Here is a 25,084-nt window from a genome sequence, read left to right as displayed (position 1 = left end):
GTGGAGGTCCCAGGGCATTCTCCCTCCACAGAGCATACCTGTGCCACCCTCCTTCTCCCCCTCCCCCATGCTAACCTCTAAGAGACCCTATGATACTTGCAGTCAGGGGAGCAATGGGGAGCAGCACCTAATCCAGGGCTAATCCCCTTGAACTTGTCTCCAAGGCCCCCCTGTTCTCTGACTTCCCAGTGAGCTAAGGCAGCCCAGCCTATGTCTCCTGTTGCTTCCTCTATGCCCTTCCTTGTTTCACTCTCCTAAGTATATTTTTGCCGCGGTCAATAAATTCTTGCCTGCTTTTGTACACTTTTGTCTCTTGATTGAAATTTTTTCCTCAAGAATACAAGAACTGAGATCTTCTTGTCTCTCCAGAAACAAGACCAGCAGGCTTTTTGCTGTGGTGGTGGTGCGTTATATTATACGTGTCCCTGTGGTTAAAGGACTGAGGAGTTATCCTGTGAAAAAGAAAATCTGACACTAGTGGTCAAATGTTTGAACTGAGTATGCTCTGAGTAATCCACTCAGATTGAGAAAAATCCCAAATCTGCTCCTAGATCCCAAGTGGTAGGCGAACCTACACACTGTAGCTGAGAGTCCGTGGCCGCAGTCTCTCTGCATGTTAGGAGGGGCATCAAAGACAGTGCCCCTTGGTTGGCACGCTTCACTAGAAAGGCAATTTCTCCTGGCCGGCCTGCCCTCTAAGTGCGAGATAAGTTTGCTTAGCAAACAGGATTCATTATACGTGATGTTTATTTTTCTTTTTCTGTTATGAACACGTGCAACCTACCCTGAAGGGGAAGTAATATTACTACCTCACTGAATGCATTTTTTTTATTTTTGTAAATGCATATTTTATATATTTCCATCGTTATAATCATGAATTCTACTCTGCTCCCCCCTTCTTGTTATTTCATTGCATAGGTATTTGTTATTGATATTTTTTTTTTTAACAGAGAGAAAGAGAGAGAGATAGTTAGAAACATCGATGAGAGAGAAACATTGATTGGCTGCCTCCTGCACACCTCCTACTGGGGATGTGCCTGCAACCAAGGTACACGCCCGTGACCAGAATGGAACCTGGGACCTTTCAGTCCGCAGGCCGATGCTCTATCCATTGAGCCAACCTGCTTAGGGCTCATTGCATATTTTTATGAATTGACAAAATCTGCAAATGTGAATTGGTTGTTATATAGTATTTCATACTTTTGATTACCTGGATTTTCTTAGTCATTCACCTCTTTGAGGCATCAGTATAGTTTCTGATCTTTTTTTTATAAACAATGATGTTTTAATATCATTGATGCATGACATAATAATTTACTTCTGTTATTATATTTGATGATTTTTTCCCCAGTTTTTAATTTGGAAGTATTTGAAACCCACACAAAAGTTGAATGCATGCGCACCCTTCACCTGGATTCAGACATAGTGGACTGACCATATTTCAGTTGAATCTTTTGGAGAAACCCCACTACCTAATGCCATAGTGAAAAAAATCTACATGAAACAAGAGAAGCAACTCAGAACAAACAAGCAAAACAAACTGACAACTGAGTTGAGAAAAACCAAGAAAAGTATAATGGTCATTGGTTCATCCCTCCATTCAGTTAAGGAAGCTTCTCCCCTGCCCCTTTTTAAAAATTCCTAATGCCGCCGAAACCGGTTTGGCTCAGTGGTAGAGCTTCTGTCTGTGGACTGAAAGGTCCCAGGTTCAATTCTGGTCAAGATCATGTACCTTGGTTGCGGGCACATCCCCGGTGGGGGGTGTATAGGAAGCAATTGGTTGATGTTTCTCTCTCATTGATGTTTCTAGCTTTCTATCCCTTTCCTTTCCTTTTGGTAAAAAATCAATAAAATATATTTTTTAAAAATTCCTAATGCTCTTTGTGTAGCAGGTTACCTGGTACATATTTTGCAATCTATGTTTATGTAATGAATACTTGCTGAGCAGATACTGTGCGGAACAAGCCAAGATGGGTGCCATTTGTTCCCTGCATCAGGTAGCCTGCTTGAAAATACGAATATATTTATTGAGTGTTCCCATTGTGAATGCATACATTCAACTTTTGTTTGGCTCTTCACACCCCCCAAAATTAATTCTAGAAGCTTTTACCTGATTAAGGAAGGTTGCAAAGGTCAAAAGATAATAATAAAAAAAAATCTCTGTTATCAAGTGTTTTCTCTGAATTAGGTATTTTAACACATCATTTCAATCTCAACAACTCAAAGTAGGCATTATCCTCATTTATAGAACAGGTCAAATGAGACACAGAGAAGTCAACGTGCTGAAAATTGCACGGCTGACAAGTGCTAGAGGAGGGTTTGAACTCAGGTTCACCTATCTCCCAAGCGCATGCCTTTTCTCTTTAAAGAAGCAGCCTGACACGGATGTAGATGGCTACCTGGAGACTGAGGTTGTGAGTGAGAGTTTCAGGTTCGTGGTCTGGGCACATTTGATGTGAGTCCAGCTTCTGCCAAGGATCTGTAGCTGTGTTGTCCACTATACTACCCATTAACCACTTGGTAATCGAGTAGCTGAAATGTGACTCTACTAAACAAGTTCATTTACAAAATTTGGGAGATACAACAAAGCACCAAAAAGAAAATTAAAATCTCACCGTCCAAAGATAACAGGTGGCTTCCCCTCTCCCACTGAGCCACAAATCTTGTTTGTCCATGAAAATGTTATCTAGAAAAATATATTTTTATTGATTTCAGAGAGGGAGGGAGAAGAAGGGAGAGGGAGAAGGAGATGGAAACACCAATGATGAAAGAGAATCATTGATTGGCTGCCTCTTACATGCCCCCTACTGGGGATCAAGCCCAAAACCTAGGCATGTGCCCTGATAGGCATGTGCCCTGACTGGGAATTGAACTGTAACCTCCTGGGTCACAGGTCGATGCTCAACCACGGAGCCACACTGGCCAGGTGAAACCTTGATTGTTAATACCTGCGTTGTGTCCTATAGCTGTACTATTGCTTATTTAACTCATACCCCACTGATGGACATTTAGTTTGCTTCTAAACTTTTCCTGTTATAAACAATGCCATAGTGAACATCTTTGTAGCTAAGACAGCAGATTCTAGATTCTTTACTTTGTAGGTTGTTAGAGTAACTCCTGGCACATAATAAGCCCTACATCAGAGCTACTGTTTAGGGATACATTAGCTGCTATTAGAGATACATTTCCAAAAAAGAAATTACTGGGTCTTCAGCAGTTTTATGTATTTGATACATGTAACCAAATTGCCTTCCAAAAGGATTGTATTGATTTATAATCTCAGGAGAAATGTATGCTAAGAAAAAAAAAAACAACTCCAAATCTTATACTACTCATAAATCAATACTGGCCTTAATGGTTTGAAAGATTACTGTAGTATTTGTCAAAGGGTACAAAGTTTTGGTTATACAAGATGAATATATCTTAGAAGTCTACTGTACAACATAGTGCCTATATTTAATAATACTGGAGTGTATACTTAACAATTTTGCTAAGAGGATAGATCTTGTGCTGGGGTGATGATGATGATGACCATGATAGATTACTGTACTATCAATTTTTCATTGTGTTTAATGTATATGGAATAATTTATTTCTCATGCTTCCCTCCCCAAGTGCTTTCACCTTCATGTATTCATTTAACAGATATTTATTTAATTCCTCTGCCAGGAATCTTTATACAATCTTTATACAATTTCAGATGCTCAAAAGACTCCTGAATTTTGGCTTAGATTCCTGCCCCTAAGAGATAGAAACATCAATGATGAGAGAGAATCATTGATTGGCTGTCTTCTGCATGCTGCCTACTGGGGATTGAGCCCACAACCCAGGCATGTGCCCTTGGACAGAATAGAACCTGGGACCCTTCAGTCCACAGGCCAACACTCTGAGTGAAACAGGCTAGGGCTAGTTTTTGTTTTTTTGTGAGTGACCTGTGGAATTTCTTGAACTCTTTTTGGTATTCATAGTTTCATCCAAAGCAGTTTGAATTCCTTTTTTTTTTTTTTTTTTTTTTGTACAAAAACCTAATTTTTTCCTAAATGCAAAACTCTTGGATTTGAGACAGAAGGCAGAGATTCTGGTTTACACATCTACAGAACAGACAGAACACCCATCCACCAAACTGCCTTCTGAAAACAGTGGTTCTCATTAAGAGCAGTAGCCCCCCCTAGAGGGACTTTTGGGGATTGAGGAGGTTTAGGCTACATGAGTAAGGGGTTCATTCCTTGATGAGGCCTCCTGATCTTGTTAGCAAAGCACAGAATAGTCATGCATAGTGAAAAATTGCCCCCAACATTTTCTAATGCCCTCCATAGAGGAAAGACCAGCTTACAATGATCTGAGCTTAAAACCATACTCTGGCCATAATTGGTTTGGCTCAGTGGAGAGAGCGTCAGCCTGTTGACTGAAAGGTCCCAGGTTCGATTCTGGGCAAAAGCATGTATCCTAGTAGGAGGTGTGCTGGAGGCAGCTGATCAATGTTTCTAACTCTTTATCCCTCTCTCTTCCTCTCTGTAAAAAAACAAAAAACAAAAAAACAATAATATATATATATTTTTTAAAGCTATACTTTGTTTTATATACAAACACAAAATACTTCTCCCCCACCCTCACAATCTTAATAAAGAAGCTTTTCAGGAAAATAACTAGATAAAAAGGAAAATTTTGATTTTTGTTTTTCTCTGAACTTGACTGAGAAGTATTTCACATTCATTTCACATTCATAAAATGCTGACACCAGTGACCACACAGCTGAATTAGTGTGCATGTGTAATAGATGCATTCACCGTGATTCTCAGGTATAGTCAGCCCTCCTTATCTGCGGGCTCTGCATTCCTGGATTCAACCAACTGCAAAAATATCTGGGGGCGGGAGTTACTTTGTTGCTGATGTGTACCATACAGTTAGGCCTCCAAGGCTGCATCTGTACTGAACATATACAGACTTTTGTTTTCTTGTCATTATTCCTTAAACAATATCCCATAACAACTATTTACATAGCGTCCATATTGTATTAAGTATTATAAATAATCTTGAGATGATTTAAAGTATTTAGGAGAATGTGTAGTTATATGCAAATATTAAGCCATTTTATATAAGGGGCTCGAGAATCCTCGGATTTTGTTATCCTTGGGGGTCCTGGAACCAATTACTCATGATACTGAGGGAGAGTTGTATAGATATGAGCATCTGATTTTTTACTTTTTTTTTACTTTTAATCTAGTGCCCCTTTCTATTATTTTTATTGTTTAAAGTATTACAAATAGTAGTACATGTGTCTCCCCCCCCCCCATTGACCTCCCCCAGGCTTCCCTCCCCATCTCCCCTAACCCCCTCCCCCCAGCACATGCCCTCACCCCCCCCCCCAGTGTCTGTGTCCATTGGTTATGTTTATATGCAGAGCATTTTATTTTTTCATCATGTCAACTGGACCATGCCCAAATTTTTGCTTACTGATATCATATTTTATTATGACTTGCCTTCCTTTTACTTCTCCTTCATATACAGTTTGAACACTAAGTTGATCTTTTTGAATGATGTACATAAATATGTTATATTTTCTATGCACCTAATGTCAGCATGGTGAAGGGAGAGTTGTAAATTCTTGGACATAGACTGATAGGTGAGGAACTGCTAGTCCACGGTCACAGAGAGAGAGCCGGTCGGGACCCACTGCACAGTTATGTAGCAGCATCCGAAGGTGTTTGGTTTCTGCTCTTAATCGGCGGACATGTGTGTCTGGAGGCGACAGTAGTGAGGGCAGGGTCTGGGGTTGAGAGGTGATAACCACCATTAGCCCTGTTTCCTTCTTTCCGTTTGCATAGTTAGAATTTCCCTTTCTCTAAGAGTACAAAGCAAGAAAGTATACAAAGAATTTAAAGTAAAAATTTTAAGAAGTATTATATTTGCCAAGACCAGTTTGGCTCAGTGGATAGAGCGTCGGCCTTCGGACTGAAAGGTCCCGGGTTCGATTCCGGTCGGGAGCATGTACTTTGGTTGTGGGCACATCCCCAGTGGAGGATATGCAGGAGGTAGCTGATCAATGTCTCTCTCTCATCGATGTTTCTTACTCTCTATTCCTCTACCTTCCTCTCTGTAAAAAATCAATAAAGTATATATATTTTTAAAAAGGAATATTATATTAAATACCAACATGCTTTTGGGGGAGAGGGAGGGGGTTCAATGAACGCTTCCTATCCAGTGATTTGAAACAATTGATATGCTTCCTAGCTTCTTAGCAGTTGGGCGGCATACAGTCTAGCAGTTCACTGAGAGGTTTGTAAGTCCTCATTTGAGTACGTGTTAAAATAGAACAGACATGCATTGCACATTCAAAATGCTTCTTATCTTTGCGTGCCAGGTGTTTAAATTAAAGTGCAGAATTTCTGGTCTGTGACCTTTCACATGCGTAGCTTCACACCGGAGGGCTCAGTCTTCACTGCGTCAGGAAAAGAGCGGCTGACTTCAAACATGGTGCCTTCAAACTGGCCCACAGACTTATCATGAATTTACCCAGAGCTAAAGATAACGGCCTTTTAGGTGGGTATGGAGGCATTAACAACAGCGCTCACGTATTTGACGGGTTTACCCTATCACGGAGTTCACCAGATGAAACCATCTAAGTAACTCTTCTATTTGTTTAAACCATGAGCTTTCAATTAGTTGCTTTCCCAGTTTTTTACTTTCTCTGACAGGAATCTCTCTGAGGAAACTAGACCCCCATTATGAAGCATAGCTAAGTCACAGGAACGGACAGTTACCTAAATGCATACCTAAGACTCCTTTCTGACAAAGTGCACAGGTGTATTACGGATACAGCAGGTGAAACTTAGCATGATTTCTCATTTCTAGAGCAGGTGTGAATGTGAAGGCTTATTTGTAAACGAGAGGCCTGGTGCACAAAAATTGTGCACTTGGGGGAGGGGGAGAGACCCTCAGCCCGGTCTGTGCCCTCTTGCAGTACAGGAGCCCTTGGGGGATATCCGACTGTCGGCTTAGGCCCTCTCCGCACGGGGAACGGGCCAAAGCTGGCAGTTGAACATCCTTAGCGCTGCCTTGGAGGCAGGAGAGGCCCCCGCCACCACTGCTGTGCTTGCCAGCCATGAGCCCAGCTTCTGGCCGAGTGGCACTCCCCCTGTGGGACCACACTGACCACCAGGGGACAGCTTCTGCATTGAGGTTTGCCTCCTGGTGGTCTGTGAGCATCATAGCAACCGGTTGTTCTGCCGTTCACTCAATTTGCATATTAGCCTTTTATTATGTAGGATGGTACCTCCTCCTGAAAGCCTTGTCCTAGTTCTCTGGGCAGAGTTAGAATCCCTTCTCACTCCTCTTCTCAAGCATCTTCCTTCCATACATTGCACCTGGAGAGCAGGGACCAGGCTTTGCCCATCTTTATGTCCAAGGCCAATATGTGCTTATATGTGACACACACTCTGCAGATCAAAGCTGAAGAGACTTTCTATATGTGGCAAGTGGAACATGAATGTAAATATACTTTTATACAGTATCTGTCTGTCTATCTATCTATCTATCTATCTATCTATCTATCTATCTATCTAAAAGCCTAAGTCACCAAAGGACTGGTCGACTGGTCGCTATGACGTGCACTGATCACCAGAGGGCATTGCTCAATGCAGGAGCTGCCCCCTGGTGGTCAGCGTGCTCCCACAGCGGGAGCACCACTCAGCTGACCAATGGGCACCAGACACTGGGCTCGTGGCTGGCAAGTGCAAGTGGGCGGTGCAGCCTGACCTTCTAGGATCTGTCCAAAACCCGCAGCCTGACATCCCCTGAGGGGTCCCAGATTGCGAGAGGGCACAGGCCAGGCTGAGGAACCCCACCAGTGTGCGAATTCATGCACCGAGCCTCTAGTAGTATATAATATGTTATATTGTATAAGTATGTTGTATAGGATGTGTATTTATATATATACTTCTATATATACTGAGTGGCCAGATATGGCCATATTATTCTGATCTCTGAATACATAATAATCTGGCCACCCAGTGTACTTCTCTTGAGTACCTCATTTATTTGATGTCAAAGATACTGTAAATCGTGTACCTGATGATCAGTTTTCCCCTTTGCACTGGCTGATAGAAAGCTCAGGGTAAATAGGTGGTTGATCTCCAGCAAAAGTCTAGAATACTTTTGGTACCCATTTGAGATACAAATACACTGAGTGGCCAGATTATAATCCTTTCAGAGATCATAGTAATCTGGCCACTCTATGTAGTTACATATGCTATATGCAACATTACATATAACTTTACATAGTGACATATATAGTATATAGTAAGTACTTCAGTCTCTTGGGAAAATGAACCTGTTTTTTGGCAATGTAAACCTTTTTGGCTACAATGTTTTTATGGTCAGTAATATAACTTTGGAGCAGTAGACGTGGAGGACTTCTTATGCCACAGCTTCAGGAACGTTCCCGGAGTGGAAGAGGAGGCAGCAGGGAAGTTGGTGCGTCTCAGCCAGGAAAGGGCCTCATTCAGCTCTTCACTGACAGGTCTGGAGTGGTTCTTTCCTCCCTCCCCTCAGCCCCAAACCTAACCAGACATGTAGCGAAGGAAGAGAGAGTAAATACAGAATACACACACCTCCATTAAGCAGAGTTTAAGTAAATATCCCTGGTTCTATTTGAACAGCACAAGAATACTAATTCTCCAAATAATTTTATTTGGAGAATGTTAAAAGAGAGAAGCCTTTCTTTTTCTTCATGTGATGAAGACTTTTCCCCTAAAAAAAGTTAAACAGAGATCTGAATCCCCTCAATTTTAAGGTGTTTCCCCCCCCTCTCCATGCTCAGAATGTTGTACAGGTTTAAGATGAAGGCAGTCGGCTTATTTAATAACTAGAGGCACCGGGCAGGGGTGTCCCCTCAGCAGAGCCTGCACCCTCTCCAATCCAGGACCCCTCGGGGGATGTCCATCTGCCGGTTTAGGCCCAATCCCTAAATTGGGCCTAAACCGGCAGTCGGACATCACTCTCACAATCCTGGACCACTGGCTCCTAATCGCTCACCTTCCTGCCTGCCTGGTCACCCCTAATGCCCCCTACCCCCACCTCCTGCCCATGCTGGGCTGATGGCCCCTCACTGCCTCTGCATGCCAGCCTGGTTGCCCCCAACTGCCCCCTGCCGACCTGGTCAACCACCAACTGCACCCTGCCCTCACTGTCCTAGTCGCCCCTAACTGTCCTCCCTGCCGACCTGGTTGCCCCCAACGTCCATCTCCCCCCACAGGCCTGGTCGCCCCCAACTGCCCCCATCCCTCCGCCAGCTTGGTCGCCCCACGCAGCCTGCTGTTCAGCCGTTTGCTTGTCCCTCACTAACACCCCTGCTAGCCTGGTTATAGGCAGCCATCTTTGTGAGGGCGTGATGGTCAATTTGCATATTACCTCTTTATTATATAGGATTCTTGCTATGAATGGTTCAGAAAGACAGGTTTGGAAAGACACATGTAGGTAGACTGTTGAAGGTATCTTAACTTTAATTTTTAGGCCCTATTAAGTATTCACTATCTTGCCATTGTTGGCAGCTTGGTGGAGCCCAACCATTAAAATTCTTCTGATGTGGTCCTAACTGGTTTGGCTCAGTGGATAGAGGATTGGCCTGCGTACTGAAAGGTCACAGGTTTGATTCCGGTCAAGGGCATGTACCTTGGTTGGGGGCACATCCTCAGTAGGAGGTGTGCAGGAGGCAGCTGATTGACGTTTCTCTCCCATTGATGTTTCCAACTCTCTATCCCTCTCTCCCTTCCTCTCTGTAAAAAAATCAATAAAATATATATTTAAAAAAAATCTTTTAATATGTATGTAGAGTATTCACACTTGTGAAAGTGTAGAGACCTGGGGACATAGGAACACAGATCATTTTAACATGAGGTAATTCCACAGGAGCTTTGCCATTCGTTCTATTTAGAGATTTATTTATACCTTAATAATAATACCAGGTGCACATGGAGTTAAATTTCAGATAAAGGTTGCTCTACTGGGGAACATTTTTATTTTTATTTTTCTGTTACCCTTGGGAACTCAAAGGGATAACCTTATTGTGCTAGAGATAAGCCTAGCTGGTCTATTATTTGTTACTGGTAAGTTCCTTTCTGTATGTATATATATATATAAATTTTTACAAAGAGGAAGAGAGAGGGATAGAGAGAAACATTGATGAGAGAGAATCATGGATCAGCTGCCTCTTGCACACCCCCTACTGGGGATGTGCCCGCAACCAAGGTACATGCTCTTGACCGGAATCAAACGCGGGGCCTTTTAGTCCACAGGCCGACGCTCTATCCACTGAGCCACACTGGTTTCGGCTCCTTTCTGTTTATGAAGAAACAGAAAGATAAGCTGAGAAAACACCTCATTCTAGCCTTAACAGACATTTAATCAGGTTTGGTCATTTTTTGAGTTTTAAGAACATGTGCTTCTAAGTGTACAAAATGTGTTGTCAGGCTCTACAGCATCCACTGGTTCAAAGGGGAGAGGCCGAAGATAAGCAGGTGAGCTGTGCTCTCTAGAAAGGAGAGCAGAGGGGCCGAAGCCCACTGAGCAGGGGAGAGGTGCTGGGCAGAGGGAACAGACTGGGAGGTGGATGGGCAGAAAAAAGTTGAAAAGCCAGGATGACCTTTGGGATTCATGCGTGGGCAAGGAGAGTATGAGGTTTTACTTACCCAGATGGGAAAAACTAGAACACACTTGGAGTCAAATCAAGAGCTTTGATGTAGACAGTTTTTTATAGTTTGAAATCCTTATTTCAAACAATGGACATCCCCAATGTATACAATGAGGGTGTGCAGTAAGCAGTGGGTTTGTGTGTGGAGTTTTGGGGAGAGGTTGGGCGGTAGAAGTGAAGTTGAGAATCATCAACATATAGATGGTATGGAAAGCCATGGGACTAAGAGTGGGGAGAGGAAAGGCCAGAATTAGAGTTGCAGGACCTTATGTCATTTAGAGGCTGGTAGTGACAGAAGCCAGCCAAGGGGGTTGAAAGGGAGTCAGCAAGGAGGCAGGAGGCAGCAGCAGAATCACAATCATCAAGGAAGGGCCACCGTTCCAGAAGGAGGCTGTTTCAGGGTCCCATGACCACCCAGAGGGAGCTGCAGAGGGACTGATGACTCGGCACAAAGTTCCACACCCAGCTGAGGGTTACCGAGCAAAGGGTGCTGAGCAGGAACAACAGGGTGATGACATATGCAGGGAGTTCCCAAAAATGTGTGCGCACTTTGAATGAATGATTACAAAGTTGTCGTTTATTGACGTACAGTTCATTATCTGTTTTCTTTCTTTTTTTTTAAATTATTTTATTAACATATTTTTTGTTGAAAGTATTACATATGTCCTCTTTTTCCCCATGGGTTATGCACATATGCATACAAGGTCTTTGGTTGATTAATTCCTACCCACCCTCCCTCCCCCGCCTTCCCTCTGAAATTCTACAATATATTCCATGCTTCCGTGATATACAGTTCATTTTCAACATTTAAAGGATTCTCACTCTACAGAAATGAATCATTTTGTGTATGTGTCAATGCCTGTTTTCAAACTGGTGACCATTCTGGTCCAGGCACTGCTGATAACTCCAAGCAGTGGAATCACAAACATCAAGAAGCCAACTCTAGTGTTGGCAATGCAGAGTTCTTCAAGGCCATGCCACCAGCCAGGGTGCCGGCTCCCATAGGTCCCAGGTGCACATCATGAATCTTCGCGTTTACCTTGGTGCTTTCAGCCTGATGCATGCCGCCCACTGACTTGAGGGTACAGAGTAACGCCCTTAACTAGTGAACATTTCAGGACTTTAGCGCTCAGTTTGGTTAAGGGGAGAGCCATAAAGATGAGTGACATGTCTCAAAGGATAGTTACATTCTGTGTTTGTCTAGACAGGACTGATTTAATTTTCTCAGTGCACAATTGTTGAATGCCTAATATGGTTTGTGGCATGTGCTGGCCTAGGAATATGGAGGTCATAGATTGGCCCTGCCCTGAGGGAGTTGACATTCTGAGAGGTGGGTGGGTGGAAGAGTCATTCAATAAATACAGGTGTGATTGGCCCTGCAGAGTGGAGGGGTTCTGTAGAGGGAGCGGATTTACCCTGACTGACACCAAAAAGATAAATAGAGGCAGCCAGGTGAGAGGGAGAAAGCGGAAAGCAAGGCAGTAAATAGCGTGTTCAAATACCTGGTCTAGAGGGAGCATACTGACCTTGAGGAACAAAAGAAATTCATTGTTGCTGGAGAGAGGGAGGAGGGGAGGGGAGAGCACAGGCCAGGTGGGCTGATCATGGAAGACCTTGTACCATGGTTAAAGACTCTGCTTCATCCAGGGGAGCCATAGTCATCCTCGAGACTCACGCGTGATCAGAAAATGGGAATTTTTCTGACGGGAAACTTTCTAATAATTTTATAATTCACCTTGCATTACAATAAAGATTCCCTTTAAAAAAATAAAAATAAGGCAAAGCAGCCTTTTCTGGGATGTAAAAAAGTGAGAAAAATACAACACACCAGGGTGAGAAAAGCGGAGCACCAACAAAAGGCAGTATTAAATCTGTAAAACTAGTAATGGCTCCTAAGAACAGGCAGTGTGGGGAGTTCTGGTTTAAATACCGAACTTAGATCAAGTTGTTCGCTTAAACCAGTTCTGTGTTATACACAGTGTCTTTTCTTTTTGTCCTCATAGAACACAGATCTCACACACACACACACACACACACACACACAAATGTTCTTTAATTAGTGATTTTGGAGATAAATTCTGTGTATGCCAACCATGCAGAAACTGATGAATATGAACTGAGTCTGTAATTCAAAGAGAAAGCCGGAGTCCTAGGAACAGATACTCCTTCCTAGCTCTATGGAGATAGAATTGTGTGAGTTTAAAGGGTGGGATGTGGTGATTTGACACACGCGTGTATTATAAGATGATCATAAGGTTAGTTCAGACCTCCTTCCCTCACATAATTGCTACTTTGTTGCTGTGATGGTGAGAACATGTAAGCACGTGATGCAGTTTTGTAACCATCGCCACCATGCTGCACATGAGCTCCCCAGAACTTACTCATCTTACAACTGGAAGTTTGTTCCCTTTGACCAATACCTTCCCATTGGCCCCACTCCCCACTCCCTGGTAACCACCGTTCTATGATACTCTTTGAGGTCAGCTTTTTTAGATTCCACACGTAAGTAAAGTCATGCAGTATCTCAGACTTATTTCATTTAGCATAATGCTAAGTTTCATCCACGTGGTAGCAAGTGGCAGGATTTCCTTTTTTATGGCTGAAAGATATATGTGTGTGTGTGTGTGTGTGTGTGTGTGTGTGTGTATGTATGTGTATTCAATGAACATAAGAGTGTAGATATCTCTTGGAGATACTGTGAATTTATTTCCTTTGGATATACCCACAGAAATGGGATTGCTGGGTCATTTAAATGTTTGTAATATTAGAATTAGTAATTCTAGTTTTAATTTAATTTTAATTTTTTTTTTAGAAACCTCTATACTGTTTTCCATTTACATTCCCGCCATCAGTGCTCATAATAAGAACAGATACTTTCTACTTAAGAATAATTTTGGAACATTATTAATGTGAAATACAACTGCTTGTATTTTCTGCAATTAATCTTGGTCTCATGCTCTAGGTAAGCTATTCAACATGAGCAATGAGGTTGGGGCTATTCAATGCGAGCAATGAGTGTGGGAAAATGAAAGAAAAGCAACTCCTGTTCACTGAGTACCTATGATATGCCAGGCACACTGGGCTAGGCCCTTGACAGACTTTTCTCCTTTAAACTACACAAAAACTCTGTGACGTGTTATTTACATTCCCGTGTGAGAGCCAAGAACAGATCGATTTTATAGATAAAGTAAACGAAGGATCCCAAATGATATCTTGGTAACTGATGAATCTGAGTCATTAACCCAAATTTGTCTTTTTTAATTCATTTACCTATTTGTTCAACACACATTTATTGAGCGCTCCTGTTGTCTATCGCAGTGTTTTTCAACCTTTTTTGGGCAAAGGCACACTTGTTTCATGAAAAAAATCACGAGGCACACCACCATTAGAAAATGTTAAAAAATTTAACTCTGTGCCTATATTGACTATATATAAAGTAATTCTCTTGAATAGGAATCAAATAAACACAAAGAAAGTATTTTATAATTACTTTATTATGAAATATTAAGTAAACAAAATAGTGAAAAATTATAAAATTCTTGTCTTGTCTGCGCCTACGGCACACCAGGCAACATGTGCCGCGGAACAGCGGTTGAAACACGCTGGTCTATCGGAGTCTGTGTGGAAGGATACAGAGGAGAACTCAGGCCTCCTCTTCAGGAGCTGAGGCGCCATCCCTGCGACGGGAAAAGCACGGGAACGGGCCTGGCCTCCGGGGTGCTAGGTCCAGCTGAGAAAGGCTTTTCAGGGAAGCTGGTGCTGGAACAGAGCTTTGGACATTACCAGGCAGATTGGTGCGGGGATAGGGATTCCAGGGAAAGCGGAAGGGACAAGAGACTGGAGCCTGGGGGCCGGTGGGCTGGTGCATCGGGAAGCAGCCAGAGCCCTGTGAGCAGAGGAGAGGGAACAGCCCTTGTGCTTATGGACGAGGACAGAGAGTGGACGGCCATTTCTAACGGGCCTCAGCACGGAGGGATCTGAGCTTGTGCTCCCTGGGAAACACCGAGTTTTAGGAGGATACTCGTCATCATGGTGGTTTTCTTTTTAGAAACGGGCTGTTCAAAGAACAGTGATAAATAGAGAAAGTATTTTTGACTCACGTAACTCTTCACTGGAAACGTAGCCCCAAGAGAACTGTTTACATGGGACATTCTGTTCTCTATCCTTGGGAAAGTGTTTTAAAAGGATTAAAAAGGGGTGCCTGAGGATCGGTCATGAAGTTGGGACACGGTATTGAATGTTTACTATGTACTAGCGACTTTCACATGTTCTTTGGAACCCTGGCATCAGGGAACCAATTGGGTAGTGTTAGCCCGGTGTTACAGATGGGAAACTGGAGCTCAGGGAAAGGTGACTTGCCCGGGACAACTGAGCTAGAAAGTGGCAGAGCTGGACACTCACACCCAGGTCTGTCAGGATTCAAGGCCCCAGGTCTTTCTGTTTTCAGATGCTCTCTAGAGTAGGGGTGTCGAACTCAATCAGAGAAGGGGCCAAAATCTAAAATCCAGCCTAAATCGCGGGCCGAATGGTTTACTGAACAGTCATAAACTGTCATTGTGATGGAAACGCAGCGGAGTGCAGTGATGACAGCGCGGTGTGGGCCACATTGCAAGGCCTGGCGGGACGGATTTGGCCCGCGGGCCTTGTGTTTGACACATGTGCTCTAGAGCTACCGGCTTCTGTGGAGGAGACACGGGGCACTTCAGCGGGGGGTGAGGGGTGGGGGGGACACTGGCAGTGTGGGGCTCCCTTCCTTAAGCCAGAACTGCTCAGCTTTAACTTTCTACATGGGATTTTCACACGGACCTGATCATATAAAGTTCCAGGAACAGGAGCGGGTAGCACGAAAACTCCCATTGCCCGTGGTACCTTTGCAAGAACAGACTGAGGAGGTGCCATAGGCCAGGCGATGTGCCAGCCACTCTGGCGTGTGCCAGGGGTATCAGTTCCCACCTTTTGGAACACAGTATTCTAGTGGGACGTGTATAAGTGATGCTTGACAGAGGTTCAGTGCCCTCTGAAACAGGTCAGAGCAAGACTGTATCTATTAGAAAATATTGAATGCATTCTACATGCCAAGTCGAATGCCAGGAGCGTGTGTAAATAGCAGAGTGTCTAGGCTGGTCACCTGTATGTTGAGCTGGGCAACAGGTCTCTTGGCCTTCCCCTCACCCACTTCCTTGCTTTGTTCGGAGCAGTTACAGTCTCTCTACAGATCTCAAAATGCTCAGAAACACTTCACCACCTTTCCTGGTTTTCTTGGGCTGAGGAGCTCCCTCCGCACAACTGAGACTCAGACTTACACAGACTCTGCTGACTGACAAGGTGGAACTGGGGAGCAGGGAGCTGAACCTGGCCATCGGGAACTTGGGTTTTCCAAAGAGCACAGTGTAAGATGCCTCAGATGCCCAGGCTGCAGAACCTGGGAGGGAAGACATCAAGCCACCCAACTGATAGGACAGATTCCACTCAGCATCCTTAACATCTGGGGAGAGAAGATGGCGGTGCAGGATAGGGGCATTTGAGGTATGCTGACCAGCCTTACTCCTGGTGGGTAAGAGTGAGATGGCCGGGTTAACACGGAACTGTCATTCCTCGCCACTTGCTAGCAGGGGAAAGCTTTTCCCTGCATGTTAGGGATGGGGCTAGAAGTGAATTAAAGAAAACAAAATAACCTTTTACATTGGGTAAATTAACAGAATCCCAGCACTGGGACATGCTCCATGCAGCAGCACACCAGACCATTATTTCCTCTCAGGGACATATGAGCTGGTATAATAGTGCATGTGGTCTAGTGAGAAACCATTCCATTTTAAGGTGGAAACTCTAGGGAAATAGTCAGCTAATGGACCAGAGTGCTGTCCATCATGAGAGATGGTAACTCTCCAAGCATTTGAGTTCCAAAAACATCTTAGGCTCCTAGGAACCCTGGTGTGATCTTAAGGTCCTAAGTGGCCCATGGAAGTGTAATAATGCCTTTTCTTATCTTCGTTCCTTTACTATCGCCACCTTTAAACAAGTTATCATCTGGCAGGCATTTTAAACATAAATTCAGTGTTTATTAAAATAATCTTAATTTAAAAAATTGTGGTATGAAAAAGATCTGGGGATCAGGTATTGAAATTGGGGAATTCCAGAATAGGGGGAAATGCCATATTTATGCCCACACTCATCACTCCTCAGATATCTGTGAAACAATGGTCTTCCAGGTTAATACCCTAGTTCCCCGAAAATAAGACAGAGTCTTATATTAATTTTTTCTCCCAAAGTTGCGCTAGGTCTTATTTTCAGGGGATGTCTTATCTTTCCATGTGCTAGGTCTTATTTTCGGAGGATGTCTTATTTTCGGAGAAACACGGTAGTGGCTGAGGACACAGACTCTGAAGAGTCCAGACAACCTGGGCTGAAATCCTGGTTTGGCTATTTAACTATTTTTTTCTGGATCAGTTTCTTGCCTTCTGGTGTGCCTATTTCCTCTTTTGTAAAATGGAAATAATAGTGTTGACACCATAAGTTGACTACATTAATAGATATTAAATGCTCAAAATGTGATTGGCACGTGGTAAATGCTACCGAAGTCTGTGCTGCTGGCATTGCTATCACAGGAACAGGATACGTGGCAATCTAGGAAAGAGGCACCATCACGTGCTTTGATGTTTAAAATACTTGAAGCTGAAATTTACTGAGGGCATCTTTGGTGTCGGGCACGAGAGAAGCAACACGCCTGCTTTATCTCACTGAGTTTCACAGTGTCATGTAAGATAAGTACCAACTGACAGCTTCAGAGACTGACTTGCCGGTGACTTGCCCCGGGCCCTAAAGCAGAAGCTGGCAGATTCAGACCTGAACTCCCAGTCTGCAGAGCGTGGCTCCCCCTCCCACCACACCCGCAGGTGTAGGCTGACCTCATTCCTGTCAGCACTCCTGCGGCCATACCAGCTACAGCATCCAGGCTAGTGCCTCCAGTTTTCAGAAGAGGAACCTGAGGCCTCTGGATTTTACGTGAATTGCCGAGTGTCACCCTCTAATAAGACTGAAGTCCAGAGTGGGAAACCAGATCTAATATCAAGGAGGTGTCTCTCTCTGAGGGGCCAGTGGCTTGTGGTACGGTTGGCCAAAAAGACTCCGGATAAGCTGCCAGATACCAGATAACGGATGCCATTGGGGTCTAGCATATGTACACTCAGATACTGGGTAACGAATCATCTTTTGCTTTTATTGGCTTGTATTTCTACACGCAACAATGTGAATGAACATAGAAAAATAAGAGTGTTTTTGTTTTTCCACTTGTGCATTTGCTTTGAAAAATCCCTTATGTTTTTATGAGGTTCAGAATCACATTGAACAATAATGTAGTACTCAGGAAAAGACCATCCCAAGTTTCTTATCACTGGCCCTCAGCAAATGAGTTTTCTATGCTATAGAGAAACACATTTCTACAAAATATGAGGGGTGGATTTAGAGCATTATTTATAATAGTATGAAATGAATGATAGTTGCCTAATAAATGCTATTGAATGGTATACTTTAAATGGTTAAAATGACAAATTTTATGTTGTTTTACACAATTTTTAAAAAACTAACAAAGCTTTCCAAAACCATTAACTTGTACACTTAAAATGGATGAATTGTATGGTGTGTGAATTCTATCTCAATAAAGCTGTTAAAAAGAGTCATCAATAGAGATTTGATTAGTTAATGTTATACCCAGCCAATAGAGCTTTATACAAACTTTCTAAAAAAAGAATGAGGAAGCCCTAACCGATTTGGCTCAGTGGATAGAGCATTAGCCTGTGAACTGACCGGACCCCAGGCTCGATTCCAGTCAAGGGCACATGCCCAGGTTGTGAGCTCAATCCTCAGTAGGGGGCATGTAGAAGGCAGCCAATCAATGATTCTCTCTCATCACTAATGTTTCTATCTCCCTCTCTCCTTCTAACCTTTCTCTCTGAAATCAATGAAAATATATTTTTAAAAGAAAAAGATATATTTTTATGTTATGACTTGGGAAATATCCAGAATATACTGTGAAGGGAAGAAAGTTCATATGCAAACTTTTTTGTATGCATTTACCTAGATGGCACATGAATATAGTTTCATTTTATCCATGTCACTCAACTTACCATTTTTTTCTCTCTGTATGTTGGGGGTTGGTACATGTAGGCATACCTCACTATTTTTAACTACTTCATACTATTCCCAGTCTGATCTTATCATAGCTTATTTAATAATTTCCATATTGATGAGTATTTAGGGCACTTACAACTTTCAAGTATTTCCAAGCAATGCTGTGATCCACAGCCTTGAACAGCACATGAGCTCTCATTTCCCAAGGTAGGCATTGCTACGTCAGAGGGTACGTGCCTTTTTGCAGTTGGTAGATACCGACAAATTGCTCTTCGGTGAGATGTTATTTCACTCCCAGCCCCACATCCTAATTTCCAATCCAAGGGTAAAAATAAAAACCTCCATTTGAAATTGTATTTTCGTCATGAAGAATCAGAATGGTCATGTTTTTACTCCATTTCACATTCTGTACATATGGAGGTTGTGTTGTAGATGCTGTGACCAAGCACGGATCCCTGCCCTGTGGAACCTACTTGCAAAGCCTGCTGGCCATTTCTGCTTCCTTGTGCCCTGAGAAACACTCTTATTTTTCTCATTTGTAGGCTTTCTTAGACATTATTATATATGCGGCAACTATTTTCACCCATTCTGTGGCTTGTCTTTTAAGCTTTATTTTCAATGTATTTTGCATTACTGAACTTTTAAACTTTTATGAGGTCATACTCATCAATCTTTTTATTTATGCTTTTATGTTTTATGTCTCATTTTAAAAGGCCTTTTTCTTTTTTACCCCAAGACCATAAATATAGCCTGTACTTTTTTTTTTCTTCAATATTTTTATAGTTTTCGTTTTTATATTTAGCACCTGAATCCATCTGGAATCTATTTTTGTGAGTTGAGTGGTGTATGGATAGACTTCATATCCTACAGCATATATGTTTTGAATGTTCACGTTAAAAAACAAAACAAAACATGTATGATTTCTGTAAGCAGAAAGAGCTGTGCAGGTTTTGGAAAGACACGTAGAGAGTGACTGTCCAGGGAAGCAAAGGTGTGGGGATGGGGACAGTAGGCTGTGGCCTGTGGAATAGATTTGGTCCTCAGGGATCTGGATAGGGACGGGGCGAAAAGATGAACCCGCGCCTGGCCTTGTGTCCTGGCTGTCGCAGCAGCGCAGGAAATAATGAGCCGTCTCAAATACGCAAAAGGTCATAGCTTCAGAAAACAAGATAAAATGAACCAGAGAGTGGATGCTGCAGTATTTCCCGTCGTGACGGAATTATGAATCCATCATCTGGGACACAATCGAGTTTGGAATAGCAGCCTGTTTAAAAATAACGGAACCCGGGATTAATGATTTACTTGATTCCCATTAGTTCTGGCTACCAGAGGTTAAAAGTGCATTCCTAAAGTGTGCAGGCATGTTCATTAGCACCTTTTAGATTTAAGAAAGAGAATGTTGTGACAGAATAGGGGTGACAAATGAACAAACCTTCAGAAGATACAATTCTTTAAAGAGGAACTGGTCTGGGCTGATCCACTCAGTCATCTCAGGGCCTTTCTTCCTCTGGCACGAAACCCACCCGGCCCTTTGGTGTCTGTTACACCAATGAGTTTAGAAACACCAATTCATCTCTCAGTCCTGCTTGCCTGCTTGCTACATGCCAGACCCTGTTCTATGTGTTTTCGAACATTTACTTCCTATAACAAGCCCAAGAGGTACACACTTAGTCTTGCTGTTGTTGTTTTGTTTTGTGTGTGTGTGTTTTGTTTTGTTTTGTTTTGTTTTGTTTGGGGGGGGGCATATTTTCAAAGCTTACTGAGATATAAATCATAGCCTTATTTTACTTATGTGGAAACTGAGGCTCCAAAGAGGTCAGCAGGGTGCCAGGGCCACATAAGATGCAGCAGATTTACAGTTTGGAACTAGATAGTCTGGCTCCCAGTAAGCATAGCCACTATGTTAATGACTCCAAACGGGCTGGTTTGGCAGAGGCAGTGAGCAGAACAGAATTCTACTCTGATGAGCCTTCCTGGGGCAGCGCCGAAAAGCCCATCAGGAGAAGGTGTATGTACTGCCTCCGGGTTATCAGAGCCTGTGAGAAGGTGGAAAACAGCTGCTGCCGCGGCCCATCTGACTTCGGTCACTGTGTGAGTTCCACAGTTCCTGGTGGAGCTTGACCTTGTGGCAGAAGTGGAGGAGCGTGCCTTCTGCCATGGGTGGTGGCACATCCATGCAGGGACGGCTCCTGCTCACTTCATTCTGGAAGGCAGTGGCTCTCAGTTTGCTTCGCATCACACAGTGGAGTACTCTACAGCCCTGAGAATGAACAGTATGAATGAATCCACAGGGAGTAGTGCCTGAAAGGAGGATGAAGGTACTTTTAGGGTGCTGGCTGCACAACTGTATGTCCACTTTATAAAATCCACAGTGATGCCGAAACCGGTTTGACTCAGTGGATAGAGCGTCAGCCTGTGGACTGGAAGGTCCCAGGTTCGATTCCAGTCAAGGGCATGTACCTTGGTTTCGAGCACATCCCCAGTAGGGGGTGTTCAGGAGGCAGCTGATCAATGTTTTTCTCTCTCATCATCGATGTTTCTAACTCTCTATCCCTCTCCCTTCCTCTCTGTAAAAAATCAATAAAATATATTTAAAAATAAATAAATAAAATCCATAGTGAGCTGTATAGTATACACGCTTTTATATTATTTTACTGAAGAGTGGTGCTTTGTTTTTTAGTTTTGTTTTTTTTTTAATAGTATATTCTGTAGTTAGCTGAGGTGTTGTAAAACACTCAGACTCCTGAACTCACATCCAGAGAGTCCCATTCTGGGTGGAGCCCCGGGTCTGCAGTGTGATAAACGCCTCAGGTGGTTCAGCGGTAGGCGATGCAGAAATACGCTTGTAAGAAACTCGGTGATGCCACTGGCCTCGTCTGCTGTCGGTCAGCTTCACTCTGGCGGCGACAGGATTGCATAAGCTGAGCAAAAGATGTTTTTGAGAATGACCGAATCCACACTGTAAGATTCAGCTTACCTGAAAAACCCACAAAAATGCAGGAACACTATATAAAATGCCTGCAATAAGATTTCTCTGAACCCCTCTGATGCTTATAGGAGAGCTGTTTAACAATCTTCCTGCATTTTAACGGTGTGGCTCTAGCCTGCCCAAGCTTATCTCCATGAGGTAGAAGTCATCCTTGTGTGACTAGATCACCATCCACACCCTCCACGTTTTCTTCTCCTTCCCCTCCCACTCACATGCAAAAGCCACAGCTGAACCGATTCTCCCAGCTTTTCCGCTGGGCCTTTGTCATACCATTTTATGCCAGCTTACCTGTGTGGCTTGAACCATACCTTATTATTGGCCTGTGAGAGCGCATCTAATTCTGAGTAGTGGTTGGGCATGTCTCAAAGTATTACCCCATTAGTAATCCTTTGGCTGAGTATTGCCGAAGTGTTTGTTGAGCAATGAGAAAACCCTGGGAAATCTTGAGGCCATCTTCTCTTAAGAATCCGCCACAATCTTTCAGTCCAATCATCTGATTGAGTGTAGGTGAATGAGGTCCCTGTCTACCAATTTCTTAACCTCAGTTGAGGGGAACAGAGGCACGCTGTCAGAAAGGATAATGGCTGGCCCACACGTGCTGCACACAATGGGTGCAGAGCTGTGACTGTGAGAGGAACCGAGGCTACCTCCACCCATGGTGAGAAAGTGCCTCATGGAGTCAAAAAGCACAGCTGAAGCGGCTCCTAATGTTTATTTGGACTTTTCAGTGAGGTTCCTGTGTCACAGCCCTTGGAAACGTAGGTGCTTTTTAAGAGGCCTGACTTACATCATACATTTATGTGCGTGAAATCAATTCTAGGCATCTGGCCCACTCTTTCTTGGGAATAGCTTGCCAGTGAGCAATGTGCTGTGTGACCACGCTGCCTCATATCCTTTGTGAAATTGGCAGGGCATGAATCATTCATTAAACGTATACAAACTAGCCAAGATCGAGATAAGATGTGCTTTAATGGGTGAGTAAGCTCAGGTGGCTTATTAACAACTGCGTTTCCTCATGCTTCTTCCGAAATGGGCACAGCTCAGCCCATATTTTCAGGGAGGAGCTGATAGGAGATGAAGCTAATTATAGCATTGAATGAAGCCAGAACATTGGGCTTGGGAGATGCTTTGACCTTCCGATGTTCATTGGCGGTGGCCCATGGAATCTTGGGTCTGCTCTGGCAGGCAGTTCTGGGCCTAAGCAGTCAGTGTTGCTCTTTGAGACAGACTGAGCAAAAGGCGAGTTGTGGGTGCACAGTTGAAGCTAGGATCTTCAGGGCAGAAAAGACTTATGATCGATCGATCCATTGTACAATAAATACGCAGCCAGAGACACTGTTGGGAAACTTAGTATCTTCCAATATAAATGGTGGTTTCTTTGTCATTGAGTGCACAGGCCTACTTGGCAGCTAACATTGGCTTTGAGTGATGACGAGTTAGTGTCTCAGAGCTCTTTTTTTTTAAATATATTTTTAATTGATTTTTTTACAGAGAGGAAGAGAGAGGGATCGAGAGTTAGAAACATCGATGACAGATAATCATCGATCAGCTGCCTCTCACACAACTCCTCCTGGGGATGTGCCCACAACCAAGGTACATGGATGGCCTTGACGGGAATCGAACCTGGGACCCTTCAGTCCGCAGGCCGACGCTCTGTCCACTGAGCCAAACCAGCTTTGGCATCAGAGCTCTTATAGACACAAAAGAGAGTAAGCCCATGGCATTCCTGAAAGCATCTTCTGGTTGATGAATCTAATGCCACGATTGGAGAAGTGACTTAGTAATGGTTGTTTTTGTCTGGTGGGGAGATGGACCTGGGAGAGGAAGTTCTTGCTTTGTTTTGGGAGTTAGAGATACCTCGTTAATTTGGGAGTTAGATGCCTCAAGTTTTTGTTCTCAGAAAGACAAAAACCTATTGCACCTAAGGTGATTTCAGAGGAATGTAGAGCAAACATTAAACTTAGAGTTGAGTAAACAGAAAACCAGTTCAAAGCTACTGGTTTGAACTCAGTGTTCTCAATTGTAAAGTGAGGATAATGACATCTGCTTTACCTGTCCCATAGGGTTTCTCTTGAAGACTAAATAAGATGAAGTAGATGAAAATACTTTGGAAATTATGTTAAATATTAGCATTTTAGGCAGATACGATTTTCTGAAATCTTTGAGATTTTCCTCAGATTCCATGATTATGACATCACTTAAATATGCTACCCCCTCTCGTAATGCTAATAGTAAAATAATCAGTGAAATGCTGGCAAAGTCCCAAATCATGAAAATCCCTACTAAAGCAGCTTATCTTATAATGCTTCTCGGTGAGTGGTCATTGTCAATGGGTCTACTGAAAGCATCAATTGTTTTGTAAGCTTGGGAAATCTGTTGATAATTTTGAAAAGGTAGGGTGTTGTGATGAAATGAATGTGTAGGCACTGGTTCTTTTTTAAAAAATGCTGAGTGAAATAAGCCAATCAATGAAAGAGAAACACCACATGACCTCACTCATTTGTGGATAATAAAGAACATTATAAACTGATGAACCAAAAGATAGATATAGAGACAGTATATCAACAAGCAGACTGTCAAATTACAGCGGGGAGGGGAGGAAGATCTGGGGGAGATAATAGATCAACCGAAGGACTTTTATACATGCATATAAGTACAACCAATGGACACAAAACTCTGGGGAGGAGAGGATGTGTGGGAGGGAGAGAGGGGGGCAAAAAAAAAATCAATATAATATATTTTAAAAAATGTTGTGTTTTTTTAAATTTATTTCAGAGAGGAAGGAAGAGGGAGAGAGAGACAGAAATATCAATGATGAGAGAGAATATTAATCGATTATCTCCACGCCCACATTGGAATTGAGCTGGCAACCGGTCATGTGCCCTGACTGGGAATGGAACCCATGACCTCCTGGTTCATAGGATGACACTCAACCACTGGGCCACACTGGCTGGGCATTTTGTAAAAAGTCAATATATTTGTATTGACTTGGCAACGGTAGGTACAGCAAATTTAACAAGCTACTTTGTTACAGAAATTTGTTAGTTGGTTTAAATGATCTAGGACTATAGTGTTAAAGTATGCTCATATTCTTGGCTTTATTAAAAATGAACAACAGACCCAGACAGCCCGGCTCAGTGGTTAAGCATCCATTCATGGACCAGCAGGTCATGGTTCGATTCCTGGCCAGGGCACATGCTCAGGTTGCCAACATGATCCCTAGTGAAGGATGTGAAGGAGGCAGTCGGTAAATGATTCTCTCTCATCATTGATGTGTCTATC

The 25,084-nt window shown here is 43.1% G+C and overlaps 1 protein-coding gene across 2 annotated transcripts in view; it reads left to right on the top strand.

Moving 5' to 3' along the window:
- Positions 1-25,084, top strand: part of CPM (carboxypeptidase M) — a 79,476-nt gene that overhangs the window by 3,577 nt on the left and 50,815 nt on the right. The gene's annotated exons all lie outside the window — the stretch shown is intronic.

This window comes from Pipistrellus kuhlii, unplaced genomic scaffold (assembly GCF_014108245.1).
Source record: "Pipistrellus kuhlii isolate mPipKuh1 unplaced genomic scaffold, mPipKuh1.p scaffold_m20_p_3, whole genome shotgun sequence".
Taxonomy (NCBI): domain Eukaryota; kingdom Metazoa; phylum Chordata; class Mammalia; order Chiroptera; family Vespertilionidae; genus Pipistrellus; species Pipistrellus kuhlii.
This window is presented reverse-complemented; position numbering and strand designations above follow the sequence as displayed.